Consider the following 16,698-nt stretch of genomic DNA (forward strand, 5'->3'; position numbering starts at 1 on the left):
AGAGGAAAGAGATTACATTTCAGAATACAAGCTCAGGCATAGATTTTATGATTTGACTTTTGTGTCTCAGGAAATAAAACTATACAGTGAATACTTTTATTGTATAGAGTGAAATTAAAATTAATGAGCTCAAGAGGAGAATGGAAATGGAGAAAAACTTTGTTAGTGATATATTTGTCAGAGGATTGGTGTCTTGAATGACTATATTAAACAAATAAACAACAGCAACAACAACAAAAAAACCAAACATCACAAAAATAACCCAACAATTGTCTTTCTTAGTTGTGTCTATGTGTGGTTTGGGTGCCAAGGCAATTTTGGCCTTGTAAAAAGAGTTTGGCAATGACCCTTCTGCTTCTATTGTGTGGAATACTTTGAGGAGTATTGGTATTAGCTCTTCTTTGAATTTCTGGTAGAATTCTGCACTGAAACCATCTGACCTTGGGGTTTTTGTTGGTTGGGAGACTTTTGATGACTTCTTCTATTTCATTAGGGGTTATAGGTCTATTTAAATTGCTTATATGTTCTTGATTTAATTTTGGAAAGTGGTATCTATCTAGAACATTTCTTTCAAATTTTTGAATTTGTTGTGCCTTCATTTTCATTGAATTCTATGGAGTCTTTAATTTCTTTTTTTCTCCCTTGACCCAGAAGTGATGCATTTGAGGGGTAGTATAGAAATCTAATATTTGAAGGCGATCTAAATGAAACAACAAACAATGTGTTGGGGATGGGGTGGGCAGATTTCCAAATGGTCATCTCTTTTCCCGAACATAAAACTTCCAGTACTGGGATTAGGTTACATCTAATTGAGTTGTGGATCCATGAGAATCCACAAACAACCCAGGTTGTTGCCAAGACAAGTTTGTGGTGGCTCTCCACAAACTGATGGCATGGCCCCATTGTTGATGACAATACCTACACAACTCATTGAACATGAACAAGTTGAGCTGGTTTCTACAGAGAACCTCCACCCTTCCATTTTGTTCTCTTTGATACAGGAAGATACTCCGCACACTACTTAAAGAGAAACAAAAACACCAAGCCAGCCACAAATCCTTTGTCCAGAACATGTTTTGCCTGCAAGGTATTCTAGTACAACAGTGGTACAAAGATTATTGGGGTGACCCACCAATAACTGATGTGACTTAATGCCCACTCCATATGTTCGAACCCCAACCCATACTGTTTGGGTGATCACAAATCAGTGAGTAGATAGTTCAGGGTTCATAGGAGAAAACAAAACATTACTGGTCTATAAAAAGAAAAAAAAGTAGTAATAAAATGTGGCTTCCTGCTGTAGATTAGTAAGTGTTCAGTCATCATCAGAGAAGCTTTCTCCTGCAGGCAGCTGATGGGAGCAAATACAGAGATCCACAGCCAGACATTATTCAGAGTGTGATACCTTGTAGCACTCTGACCTAAATGGGATGTCTCCATCAAAACCCTCTCCTCAGAGCTCAAGAACCCCATGGAAGAAGAGGATGAAAGAGTATAAGAGCTGAAGGGGATGGAGGGCACCAAGAATTCAAGGCCTCTAAAAAATCATGAGCAAATCTCATATCAATTCACACACTGAAGCAGCATATACAAGGCCTTCATGGACTTATATCAGGAATATATATATATATATATATATATATATATATATATATATATTTAATTTTGTGTTTCTCTTGGATTCCTGAATGCACAGATAAGTGGGCTTTTGATTCTTGTGTCTTCTTTCAGGGTCAGGTAAAACCCTGGTGCAAAGGAACCTCTTAGGAATCTGCAAGGATGACCCCACCTAACACTCTATTCAATGGCGAATATGTAGCCCAAAATGGTGATCTTCTGTGACCAGATTGGTGCCTAGCCCAATTGTTACCAGAGAGGCTTTATCCAGCAGCTGGTGTAAAGAGTTGCAGATCCACAGCAAAACATTAAATGGAATTCAGGGAATCATGCAGAAGAGAGGAAGAAAGGATTATAGAACTCCGACAGGTTAAGGACCCCACAAGAAAACTCACAGTATCAACTAACCTGGGTTCATATGGGCTCACAGAGACTGGACCATCATCCAGGAAGTCTTCATGAGACTGACCTGGGAACTCTGCAAATATGTTACAGTTCTGTAACTTGGTCCTTTTGTGGGACTTCTAACACTGGGAACAGGGACTGTCTCCGACTCCTTTACTGACTTTTTTGGACACTACTGCCCATACTGGGTTGCTTTGCCAAGCTTTAATACACAGGAGGTACTTAGTCTTACTGCAACTTCATATGCCATGTTTAGTTGATACTCATGGGAGATCTGCCTTTCCGAAAAAAATATTTGGGATAAATTTGGCCCATAAAGGGTTGACATAGATTACATAGGTAAATATATCATCTCTCATATATAGTTTGTTGATATATTACTGATGAGATGGGATTTTTTTATAATGGGATTTATTTATTATGAGACAATATTCTTGACCACTGTATGTGCATATATATTTAAAAATGTTCCCCTTCATTCTTCATATTCTTGCTTTTAGAATATCCTTTAATTTTGAAAAGAGTGGAGAACATGGTGACAACGCATTTAGTCATTTTGTTTATATAGATTAGATGATCTTACTGTATACTTGGAAGCCAAAAACAACTTACACTATGGGCTAGATTCAACATTGTGTTAATTGTGTTTTCCAGGGGAGACAAGCTTTTACTGATTTGATGACCATCATTTTTCACTGTAGCTGACTAGCAGACAAAGCTGTTATCTAATCCCCTTAACAGTTTTTCTTCTTGACAAACCCTCTAGGAATAAAATTAAATCATTGTGAAAAGTATTTTTTATGTTATACTATTTTCCTCTCCTCTTTCCTATGGTGTGTTGATTCTAAATGAATCTCAATCATCTGCAAGAAATGGTAGGGATTTTTTAAAAATGCTGTTTTATGTTTTATGAGTTATGCTAATATTTGTTTTAATAACAAAGCAGCATGCTTTCAAGTACCTGCTTAATCAGATAGTCCCCTTCACATGTGGCCTAACTAAACTTGAAATGTCTCCTCAGGTGACTCTTTGAATGTTTTGAAGAAATGCTGGGCACAGTTATCTCATAACGGTAAGCTGGCCTGTTCTATCATGTCAACTCAAAGACTGTATGTGATCCACCCTCATGTTGTGTGATTTTGGACTGCTAGAGTCAGGAGAAAAGCATCCCTGTCATGTGCAATGATGCTTTTGCTGGAAACTCACATTGTACAAATTCTGCAAGTAATATCACAAGAGGCTAGTGGGAAAGGGGAACAAGCATGTATCTGACTAAAAGTTACAGAGTTTGATGAATTTGTATAGTACTGAAAAGTCTAGGGATATCGAAAAAACAACAAAGAAAAGAACTTGAATTCCATAGTTAAAGAAGAGGTTGGGAGGTCAAAGACTGTCTTATTAGTGAAAGTCAAGTTATATATTAGTTTTGTAATTGAGTTAAAATGAATTAACCTTTCTCAAAAGCAGTTCTGATTTAGGTTCCAATGTTTTAAATAAGAACAAACGGTGGAGTGATACTGTCAGGGGAGAAGATGATGAAATGTCTGTGAGCACAGTAAAGACTGCCTCTGATTTCCTTTACTTTGCTTTGGAACACTCCATTCTGGGTTTATTGCTCTTCCTTTTCCTTCATTCTTCCTTTCGATCTGTCTCTCATCATTTCTATACCAGGTAAAACACTGTCCTGACAAAATTGTCCATTGCACACTCCTGGAAGGAGATTTCCAGAGTGTGATTCAGCTGCTTTCTGATGCTATAGTGATAAAATTTAGCTCCTAAGACACCAAAGAACATGGACATGGGTTTAATTTTGTGTAGAATTGCATTTGTGATGATATTTTATGATGTAAGACGATAAGTTATTTTTCTTGGTACAATATCATTTAACAAGAAATGTTGTCTGGAACCAGAATTAACAAAGGATCAATAATTATGTTGATTTTAATATTTTATTTAACCCCTAACCATTAAATGAGTAGTTAAAATGTGGATTAAACATTTCAACTATAACTCATTAAAATGAATGAAAACTCAAATTTAAGATTCCCATTTTCATATAAAATAATAGATTAGCTTTTATTGCACTACTTATTTTATTTAAATGTAATGATTCTGATGAGATTTCTTACTGGCACTGTATTTTAGTTAAGGTTTAATATTTCACATATAAATTTATATATTATTTTGAGAAAAATAAACTAGAATCATTTACAAATTTTAAATACAAAATGATGTGGAATAGTACCAGTTAAGATTATTATTTGCAAAAGTGTTCTTGGTAACTAAAGATAAAACCAGTGGAAATAAATCTTCTTACAGACAATGCACATTACATTATTGCAATAAGGGCAGAATGTAAGCAAAAGTCTATTAGTAAAAATTACTGACCTGTTAATTGAAATCATACTTCTAAAAACACCATTAGCTATAAATAGATTGAATATCAAGCCCTGTGAATATCAACAGAAATGAAAAGTGTCCCTAAATGCCTTTTCTACAATGAGATGAATAAATGAATGATTAAGCAGATGTGTAGCCCTTATAATCATGATCATGAACACTTTTCAAATTATGACAAATTGCATGTGAGATAATTCAAGTGTACAAAAACCAGTAAATAATCACATTTGCAGTCTGCATAATCTTGTGGCAGATGTTATCATTGCCTTCCAAACATCATTTTTCCATTTTCTTTATAATGATTTGTTTGAGAGGGAAACACATTCTGAACTATGTTGTGATATCCAGGCTTCTTGCAGGATCAAATGAGTGCGGGACAATCTTCTTGTGCCTGAATGGAGGGCACTTAGCAGTCCTCTGGCCAGTGTGAGGTTACAAAGAAGATAAAATTGCCACCATAGAATGAGAGAGTAGACAGATAAAATGACCCAGCAGTTAAGCAATCCTGGAGTATCTCTGCTATACATACAAAAACATACTAGCCTGGTGGTAATGGTTCACACCTTTAATTCCAGTACATGAGACAGGTGAATCTCTGAGTTTGAGGCTAGCCAGGTGGACAGTGCAAGTTCCTGAAAAGCTACACAGAGAAACCCTGTCTTGAAAAACAAAACAAAACAAAAAACCCAAACAAACAAAAGAAAATATTATCCATTTTCAGGGTACGTTGCCGAAGACTCCCATAGATAACAGAAGTATCCATCCATCTTATTACAAATGAATAAATAAATAACAAAAATTAGACATTCAATTTAAATTGTACTAATGCATTGATATTGTAGTTGTTTATAATTAGAACAACTTTATTCTCTCTATGGTAGATATCTCCAAGCATGTATAATGATCATATCTTTATTTTATAAAAACAAGTTATTGTGTTTATGCACATATCCCAGCTTATCTCAGTTGGTAAATACATCGCTTCTCCCAGGAAGCTTTGCCTGAACTCCTCAGCTCTCTTCTAAACTGTTTCATTTGGATGATTTCGGAAAAGAGATTAGGACATTTCTTTTCAGGGTCATTGTGTTGGCTCATAATTGCTATTTTCATTTCCTAATGGCTGTACTCTTGTGATTAATAATTGAATGTTGAATTGTGAGTGGTAGCTAGAGCATACAACTAATACCTAGCAGATGATGAAAAATAGGCAATACATATTTTTCTGAAAGTTAATAATTAAGTGCATAATTAATTTCATGACTTATGCTTGTAAACAATATGTACCTGCATATAAAAATGAATTTTTTTCTATTTGGGGATTATTAAAGAGGAACAATAGACCAGGAAAGAAGGAAGGATAAAGAAAAATTTTATATCCATGCTTATATTTTTAAAACATATTTATTTTATTCAGTGACAAAAATGTATGTCATTTGCAGATAAATGCATGAAACTGAATGTCATGATGTACAATAAGCTATACTCAGATCAAACACAACATTACTGTGTGGTTTTCTCATCTGTGAAATATATGTTTATATTATATATATTATATGTTATATTATATAACAATGTGGAAGTACACTATTTGGAAAAGAAGAATAAGGGGGCTGAATGCAAAAGATGTGAGCTGATTACAATTTTTGTCAACTGGACACTACCTAGAGTCATCTGGGCAAAGGGAATATCACTTAATGTGTTGCCTCCATCATAGGGGTCTGCAGGAATTTTGTTACATAGCGATCTAACTATCAGGGCCCAGCTCATTGTGAGTGCCCCCACCTCCATGGAAGGAGGTCCTGAGTTGTTTAACAAACCATGTTGAGCAAGCTGTGGAGAACAAGCCAGGAAGAAAGATTCTGTCTGTGTCCTCTGTCTCAGTTTCTGTTTCCATGTTCTTGCCCTGAGTTCTTGACTTATTTCCCTTGGTGTTAGATTATAAAGCATAAATTGAAGTAAACACTTTCCTCCCCAAGTTGATTTTGGTTATGATGTTTCATCACAGCAATAGACAGTAAACTAGACAATGAACAAAAAATATAACTTTCATTCTACGTGATCATATTAAAACCCGTGTTTGTATGCTAATTATGTAAAAGTAGAAATTGTGCAAAAATGCCATTGTTTCTTCCAATTGTGTTACAAAAGAGCATAATATATTGATTCTCTTCTGAAGTAAAATTCATATATTTCAAGACAATTTTGCCATTACTTAGTAATAATTATCTGCCCAGAAATAACAATAATTTATTGCATTAAAAAATTGAAGTCTATACCACAATGAATTAAAGGAACTAAACCTGGAGCAAATGATATACATCAATCTTTCCAAACAATATAAGAGGTAACAATTTGGAATTACATGTTATTCTTATAAAGTGGATGTGGTGAGGGGTAGGTCGGGGGTGGGGGATGAGGGATGGGCGTGAGGGGAGGGAGAGGGAGAAGGGATTGACATCTGAAACAAGCTTGTTCCTAATTTGAACTAATAAAAAATTTAAAAAAATAAAATAAATTGAAAACAAAAAAACAAACAAAAAGAAATATAATGGAGAAGAAATGGGATCATCTCTCTGAAATAAAATTAAATTTTGGAAGACACTTCCTCAAAGATATTTGCTTGAGATTGTGACACATCCCTATGTCACTTAAATGAGTTTTACTGCACAGATTCTTAAAGCTGAGAGCATTTAGCTAGGTGGGAACATGACCAACTGCTTCCATGTAAACAAATACAGATCCAGGAATGGAAGCAGTTGTAATTGCAAACCACAATGACTGAATATGCTAAGATGCGCATACCTCTAAGAACTTCAACAGGATAAGCTGCACAGAAGTATGCCCCGACCTCTTCCTAATCATTAATCTCACAAGTGGCACTGTTTTAGCTTGGGCATGGGGGTTCATGTGACAAATAGCTGTCCTCATATAAGGACACGATATTGGTAAGGAGGTAGGACCAAGCCAGCAGAAGTAGGATGGAGGCAGGTCTTAAAGGCACTTCTCTTCTGGCTGCTGCATGTCATTCTCTCCTGTTCCTGTCTGTCATAATGTGAACAGCTGTTTCCTTCGCATGATTCTGCCACCTTAATGTTTTGCCAAAGGACAAAGGGACAAGTGACAAAGGGACAAAGGGACAAAGAATAAATCTTTCTTCGCTTTAATATTATTTCTTCGTGTATTTTATCACACTGACAGGAACTTATCTAATAGTGATACTCAGAATTCAAACCCTCACCATTTCATATTAATGTGCTCCCCCTTGTTCAGGCCAGCTGTTTTTGTGGTTTTCTCCAACCTGGTACAGACCCCTTCGATCTTCATTCCTCCCTCTCTTCAACTAATTTCCAGAGTTCATTTCAGTGTATATCTGTGCATGTCTGTCTCTGCTTCCATAAGCCACAGGATGAGGGCTCTAGGATGGCATAAAAAGTAGTCATCAATCTCACATTAGGGGAAGGGTGTTTAGGTTATCCTCTCCACCATTGCCCAGATTGTCAGTTCGTGTCATCCTTGTAGGTCTCTGTAAATCTCCCTAGTGCTAGATCTCTCCTCCAACCTATAATGGCTCCTTCTAAAATGGTATCTGTCATCCTGCTCTCTCTCATCTATTCTTCCCCAAACTCAATATTTCTGTTCCTCCGTTTCCTCTCCTCAACTCCTCTTCTCCTGCTCTCATTCTGGCAGCTCCCTCTCCCCTACCCTCGTGCTCCCAATTAGCTCAGGAGTTCCTGCACCTTCCCATTCCTGGGGTCCATTCATTTATCCCTTAGAGTCCTTAATGTATCCTAGTTTCTTTGGTGAAGAGGATTATAGGCTGGTAATCCTTTGCTCTATGTCTAAAATTCATATATGAGTGAGTACATACCATGTTTGTCTTTTTGTGACTGGGTTACCTCACTCAGGATGGTTTCCATCCATTTGCCTGTGAATTTCAAGATTCCATTGCTTTTTTCTGCTGAGTAGTACTCCATTGTATAAATGTACCACATTTTCTCTATAGCATCTTCAATAAATGGTGCTGGCCCAACTGGATACGGACATGCAGAAGATTTCAGATAGATCCATACCTGTCACCATGCACAAAACTTAAGTGCAAATGGATCAAAGATCTCACCATAAATCCAGCCACACTGAATCTTCTAGAAGAGAAAGTGGGAATTACCCTTGAACAAATTGGCACAGGAGACTGCTTCCTGAACATTATGCCAGTAGCACAGACATTGAGGTCTGCAATTAATAAGTGGGACCTCCTGAAACTGAGAAGCTTCTGTAAGGCAAAGGACACAGTCAGTAAGACAAAATGACCACCCACAGAATGGGAAAAGATCTGACAGAGGGCTGATTTCCAAAATACACAAGGAGCTCAAGAAATAGCCACCAAAACACCAAACAATAAAATTAAAAAGTGGGGTGCAGAACTAAATAGATAATTCTCAACAAAGGAATCTGAAATGGCTGAAAGACACTTAAGAAAGTGCTCAAAATCCTTGGCCATCAGAGAAATGCAACTCAAAACAACTCTGAGATATCACCTCACACCTGTCAGAATGGCTAAAATAAAAAATAGCAATGATAATCTATGCTGGAGAGGATTTGGAGAAAAAGGAACACTCCTCCATTGCTGGTGGGAATGTGAAGTTGTAAGACTACTCTGGAAATCAGTATGGTGGTTGCTTAGAAAAATGGGAATCAGTCTACCTCAAGATCCAGCCATCCCTCTCTTGGGTATATACCCAAATAGTGCACATTTATACAACAAGAAGATATGTTCAACCATGTTCATAGCAGCATTGTTAGAACCATTCTACTTCTTAATTTGCATAAGCAGCAGGTTCAAAAGTCTCTTCTCCACTCTGTGGCATCTTCAATGTTAATTTAACACATACTGGTTGCCTTTAACAAGACAATTTTAGATTGTCACAATTCTGAAAGCTATACATCCCTTCACCCATGCCTGCCCTCCTTTTTTCTTCCTCCCAAGTTTTTTCTTCTGCATCTTTTGAAACTTCTCACCTTGTCTTCTGTCATGGAGTCCCCTGGGTGATTTCCTCTTTATATATGTGCAACCTGGGTGTTATTCATGCTGTTACAACTGCTGTGAGTTTATATGTGCCCCAACCATGCTGTATCCTGAAAACACTTGTTTCATGGCAGTCATCTGGTCCCCTGGGCTTTACAGTCTCCCCTTGCCCTCTTCCAAAATGATCCCTGAATCTTTGGAGTAAGAGTTGGCACTGTGTTTGGGTGAACACTTTACAGTCTCTTAACTCAGCACATTGACCAATTATGGGCCTTCATGCTAATTATCATCTGCTACCAAAAGAAGTTTCTCTGATGAGGGTATCAGGTCTGGTTATAGTGATAAATCAATAGGAGTGGGTTCAATATATGTCCATTTATCAGAATAATAGTATTTTTCCCATAGGGCCTATGATATTTTGAGTCTTACATCCTTGACCCATTCTATCTGAAATAACAAGAAAATGGAGAACCTATATACCCATTTGATGGGGAATGTACTGTGGATGTTTATCTTATTGATGTTTAATGAAGTTCTGTTTGGCCAATTAAACAGCAAGTTAGACAGGACTAGGAGTCAAAGACGATTCTGGGAAATGGAGTAGAGAAGTGGTGATCCAGGCCAGAAGTGACATAGCAAGGAGACTCATAAGCAAGGAGAAAAGAGGAAGTGTCCCCCCTTTCCCCTTCTCCTCCTCCAGCGGCAAGATGTGATCCACCAACAAGGAGGGACGCCAATAAGGCGTTTGATAAGATAAGTCTTATAAAATATATAGGTTATGATAATTAAGACTGAGATAACAGGTGAGGAATCCTAGTCATTGGCCAAGTAGCATTTGAACCTAATACAAGTTTCTGTGTATTCATTTGGGACCTAACTCTGGTGGGCGGCTGGCCTGAAGCGCACACATGGCAGTGGGGCTTGGTGGCTTTTGGCAGAAAGATTTATCATAACACCCACTAGCTGATAGGTAAATAATGGAAATATGGTACATTTATACATTGTGATATTATTTAGTTATTAAGAAAGATGAAAAACTGTTATTGGCAGGTATTTGGAGGAGCTAGAAACAATAATTCAGAATGAGGTAATCTTGACACAGACAAATATATCCTGTTTTCTTTCATTTGTGGATTTCAGTTCAGCGTTTTCAGATATGTTTACTTCCTTGTTAATACTGATGGAGATCAGGAAGTCTGTAAGGAGCCATGGTGGAGAGATTTCAAGGAAAGAAAGCTAGAACTTAGGGGTAAAATGTGTAATGGGCATTTTAGTAATTTCCATTCCCTAGTCCCTGACATTAGATTCCTTCTACTGAAACGCCGTTTCTTCCCAAGTTGTCTCCCTTCAATTTTCATGATGTGTGTATGTATCTGTGTATATTTGTCCATGAGTGTGTGTGTGTGTGTGTGTGTGTGTGTGTGTGTGTGTGTGTGTGTATCCAACTGTGTTCCTCTGTATAAGCATGTGTGGGAATTTATTTACTGGAGTATAGCGACTACTCATTGGGTAGAATATAGAAGAAAATTGCACTGCTCCTCCAGCAAATATTAACTACCGATTGTTTCTCAATGAGTTGTGTAACCCTGTAAACTCCTCCAGACTCCATTATTAAAATGATAATATTTTCCCACACATTGAAGCATTTATCTAATTATTTCTTTATTGATAAAACTCTGGCATCAAATATTGGGGTAAGAACCTGAATGATCAGAAGAGTGGGAGAGAAGCAACCAGTGACCAAACTCCCTCAGTCCTCCAACCAAGAGAGTCAAGAATCCTTCTAAACCCCTCCCTACCACTTCCTGTGTCTATGTATCTTCTCTTCTACAAAACCTCTAGCTAATTTTGGTCAGTTAGCAGCTTGCTCCAACCTCTGATTCAAAGTAAACGTTATTGACACTCTTGGAAGAATCAGAGTGTGATCAAAATGTTCCACAATAGCATACTCACTTACATATAAAGATAGATTCCATCGAAGGGTTCATGGTGGATTGTGGATCTTTGTGGAGGCTTTGCATATAGAAATTGAAGAAAAACTTCTGCCTAGGTTAGTTATATAGAGAACAAAGCAACTGATAAAAATGTAGAAAGTCTCACCAGCAATATGGAGTACTACTTCCAGAGATAGATATTGTTGTGCTGTATTGTTTTAGGTTTCCAGGAAGTATTCTAGTTGTCTTAGACAGTGCTCTATTGTTGGGAAGAAACAACATGACCAAGAAAATATTAAATTTGCATTTGCTTATAATTTTGGAGTTTTAGTCCATTATTACAATGATTGTGAGGCAGGTAGGCAGGCATGGTTCTGCTGTAGTAGCTGAGAGATAATTGCTGATCCATAGGCAGAATGAGAGAGAGAGAGAGAGAGAGAGAGAGAGAGAGAGAGAGAGAGAGAGAGAGAGAGGCCTAGCATAGGTTTTTAAAACATTAAAGTCCACTCCCAGTGACACACTTCTTCCCACAAGACCATCATCTTTCTAATCCTTTCAAAGAGTCCCTCTCCCTAGTGACTAAGCATTCAACCATTTAAGTTTATGGGGCCATTTTTATTCAAATCTACACCAATCTACTCAAAGTTGGCATTATCTTCAACATTATGAATGCAAATGCATTTGTGCACTAATTTGGTTTTGTAGAATCTTTGGGGATAGAATTCTTTGGATCTTCAATTTTTCCTCTGAATCTAGGCCTGATATTATGCTTGCTACTTAATCTCTCATTCTTCATCTATGAGTTGCTTATAACAATGTCTTAAAGAAATCGTGAGGGAATATGTATGTAAGTGAGACAGCACATATGGCTTATAAACACACAGTATATTGAAATTACATATTTTGTCACACTTTATTTATATGTTCATACTGTCTTTAGAAGTCATTAAAGTTTTGAAATGATAGAAAATTGTTGAAGCAATGGAAGTTTATGTAACTAGGGAAATAATTAGCTTGGCAATTATTTTTGGCAGGGAAGGATAAAAATCTCTGTGTTAAATGATGATTCCAATTAATGTGAATAGAAAAATATTCCTAAAAAGCAGAAATAATAGTTTTTCACTATTTTTAACTAGCTAACATATTAAATACCTGAAAGTTGTCAGAAATCTAATTGTTTATTGAATTTGTTAATAGTAACCAGGATTCTAAAGGCCAATCAGATGGATTCCTGTTTACCTTTTGGTGAAAACTTGGTTTTCTTTATCTTGTTTGTATTTAATGCATATTTATATTAAGATTCTCTGAAAATCTGCAGGGTAGTGGTATCAGTACCCACCTTATATACCCAAGTATTCAGATACTCAGATTTTTTGTGTAACATGGCAAATTAACATAGAACTTATTCACTATCTTCTTTGTATATCAGTCACCTCCAGATTATTTATAATAGTGATTACATAATTTTCTTTAGAGAACAAGGAAAATATCTACATTTTCAGTAAAAATTTTCAAGTTATTTTGAACAATGTTGATTGAATATAATCAAACTACTCAGAAGACTAATTGTATACAATGAATTAGAAGGTTAAAATGGACATCCATTGATGGGGTTCTGCACCTGTGTGTTGATACTTCTTGTTGATTGCTTTCCTTACATTAAAGGTATTTGCTTAATGGATTTAGGGTATTGACAGTTGTAGAGCCATGGATTTGAGCTGTTCAGAGTAAATACTTAAATGTTTGTTTGTTCTGTGCATACACTAACGAAGTGAACATAGGTGTCTCTTAAAATGATGAACAACTACAATAGAAAAACCCATGTTAAAATGGAGTTCAAATCATCCTTTAAAATAGCAGAACAAATAGCATAGAACTCACTCAAGCTTGGGCATTTTCATGACTACTTCTACCATGTAATTCCCCAAATCTATCTCATCCTTTGCTGTGTGCATCTAAACACACCACAATTTCCTATCTTAGAAACAATTCAAACAATATCATTAAGCCCCATGGCTAAACATCTGAAACTCTGTATTTTAAAACAAGCTTGTTAATTGCCCAACACCTGCCAATTTAGGGAATGCTAACTAATGCTCAGAAGCTGACTGATTTCCCTTCCCACTTCTTTTTTGCTTGTGCATCCTTAAATTATAGTGTAGGAGAAACTGTCATAATGAAGGAATTCAAAACAGGTAGGAAATCACAAGGATAAAAGGTGAGGTGACAGCTCCAAAAGGCTGCAAAAGATGACACCAGTTATAATATGGTCAGGAGAAAAAGAAATCATAATTACTGTTCCTTTTCTTGTCACCAGGGCTACTTTCTTTCCAAGTCACTGGTTGCAGAATAGTGCTTACATCTTTGGGATTATATTCACTCACAGCTCTGCCCTCACTTTCTGCCAGCTAGTTTAACAAGGCATGTTTTGTCCAGGTCATATATAGACTTTACTTGCTTAACATGCCTTTTCCACATAGCCAGAATAATAATGACATTAGTTTTATAAGCAAGTTCCATCCATCTAACTCAGGTATAGTTTTTATTAGAATAAGATTAGAAAGCCCTTCAAATGAATGTGAAACTTCTTATTTTGAAAGGTTTTCTTGACTTTGTTCCTTATATAAATGCTTTTTGGATAAGCAATTCATTATTTAGTAAGGCACATATTTTTTGTACTGGTGACTGCAATAGCACCTTCTTGCAAAAATCAAAATGATATCTGTATTTTTAACTAACTGTGCTCTCAAAATGCATAGATTTGACCTTATAAAGTCCTCAGATAGCCTTATTCTTTGTTTCCTGGAAGTGAATATATAGCACACACTGAATTGAAAATATGCTTATTCAAAACATACTTTAATTCCACATTATCTATTCTCATAATTTTTATAAATCAGACTCAGGCATTGCTTTATGTTATCTTGGGTCTATCTATCATCTGTCAACCTAACACCTGTTACCTATTTGTCATTTATCATCCATGTGTCTGTTTAATCTATCAATCATTTATATATTCATAGAATGTGTATTTCAAACTTAAGTAAAAATATTATTGAAACATTAACAAACCAGATTTCCTCTTGATGACTGGGCATTAAAATATACACGAGGGAAGCTAGTCTATGTAGATGTGTTTTTCAGTTTTCCTTGCCCATTGCTGGCTGTTCTTTTTAACTACACAGGTGACATGTCTGCATGGAATGCTGCAAAGACTGCTGATAACATACTTGACAGCTGTTGCAGTTGAGCACACCATATTTTTCCTTTCAAAGATAAAACTGAGCACCAAAGTGTCCTTTGGTGATTTAAGTAGCACGGCGTCATGCCAGGAGAGAAAGCTAACATTGTTGGAGTGTGGGAGTGGTAGCCCTTTTACGACATTTTCTATTATTGTTGTTGTTGTTTTTGTTGTTGTTAATTGCTATTGAATGATCAATGTCCTGAGCTTCTGGTTTGGTGTTGTTCAATCAAGGGCCGCCACACAGCAGAAAACCTGAAGATATAAGCAAACTCTTGACTTTAGTTTTTCCTATTTACTTCCTTCTTTTCAGTAAAGGGGATTCAGTTGAGAAAGACTAAATTATTTTAAATAAAAAAAACGTTAGATTTACGTTTAAAGTGAAATTTTGCACAATTGGAATGATATTAGGTCACATACAAACTAAACAAACATTTAGCAACTTCCATCAGTGTATCATTTAACAAGCCTCGGTCATGAATAACCTCATCTTCATAATCAGAGCAGGAATAATGACAAGTAGAAAGTCGGTGTGCTCATTCATTTTATCCATTTCCCTGCCTTAAATTTGAATCAGACAAGAAATTACATAAAATTTACAGTTGATTTCAAACACCAAGTTAGTCAGGGTTTTCATCACCATCTTTCGACTCAAGTGTTCTATTTTCAACTAAGATTATCTGACACAGTCAGACCGTGTATTTGAATACACAATCCACAAATATTGACCTACTTCTGTAAATGAACTAATAAATATATTTCTCATAAACCCTTGCCTCCTTTGCAACTCTTCTTGTTTTTGAAGTATTTCCACCATTTGCATGAATAGCATGAGCTGTCATCATACCTGCTTCTATAGCCAAGCCAATTGTGTCTGTAGTAGATGAGCAACATGTCTGAAACAGTGTAATAGAAGGTTGATGTAGCTGGTGGATGTCTGGCTCCCAAGGTCCTTGCTTAGCACCTGCTAAGAATTTTCATTACCACTTCTATAAAATGTCCTAACCTTTATGTATCTATATTTAGTCATACAGATGATTTTGAAATTTCCAGATCTCTCAAAAATGCTTGTAATTCAAACAATTTCCTGTGCAAACACAAGTATAAAGAAGATAAAGCCTTGTGCATAAAGAAAAGACACGGATTTACTGATTATCCCATGAAAGACCAGTGAACCATGGCCTCATAACTTTGAGAAAACAAAAAAGGAGTCCCTCTGTCTAAAACTCTGTCTTCCATAATCTCTGTCACAAATAGAGTTTATCTAAATAAGTGGGCCATCTAGAGTTTTAATTGTAAATTAATTTTCTAAAGCCTTAAAAATTGAATACTACTGTGAGAAAAATGCTCTGAGAAGTCTCATCATTGAAACACAATACCAACTCATTTATTGATAAACTCAGAATAATGTGTGAAATTAGAACTCATTCCTCTTCATATTAGTTCAATTTATTTGCTTAAATCGCAAGGTGTAAGCAATGTATGCAATTAAGAAGTATGAATAATGTATTTTAATGTGTGAGGGAGTGTAGTAAAGTAAAGTAAATGATGTCAGGTTTAATCTGGAAAAATTCACTTAAAAAAGACAATGTCCAGTCTTGGGCCATGTGTTCTTGTTCCCTTTCTTGGTTATGGAAAATGCGTAAGCAGCTGCAATTCTGTCTTCCATAGCACAGGTTCCTACATGCTCTTTGATGCTCTTGCTACTGTGCCTCTGAAAACTGAGATCCACATGCCAATTCCATACACATGGGTGGAAGTTTCTGACTTACCTGACCAAAAGAGTGTAGCCAAATGGCTTACATAATTGATTCTCTCTTTGCAAAATTTCTTTTGTTAGGAAGCTGCCATTCCCTCAAGAAATCCAAACTTGCTAAAAAGGAAATGCCCATTGTGAGAAACCAAACCTACTGGTTAATGGTCACCATCATCCACTGAGCAGTTGAGCAAATGTACCTTAATATTATACCAGGGTCAAATTTTCAATCCTTAGTTGAAGCCCTCGAAAATTTAAAATAAGCCTTACCTCCTATGCCTTGTTGAATTCCTGGAAATTAAGTGTTTAGTACAATGTCCTA

Source organism: Cricetulus griseus, chromosome 4 (genome assembly GCF_003668045.3).
Source record: "Cricetulus griseus strain 17A/GY chromosome 4, alternate assembly CriGri-PICRH-1.0, whole genome shotgun sequence".
NCBI classification, from domain to species: Eukaryota; Metazoa; Chordata; class Mammalia; order Rodentia; family Cricetidae; genus Cricetulus; species Cricetulus griseus.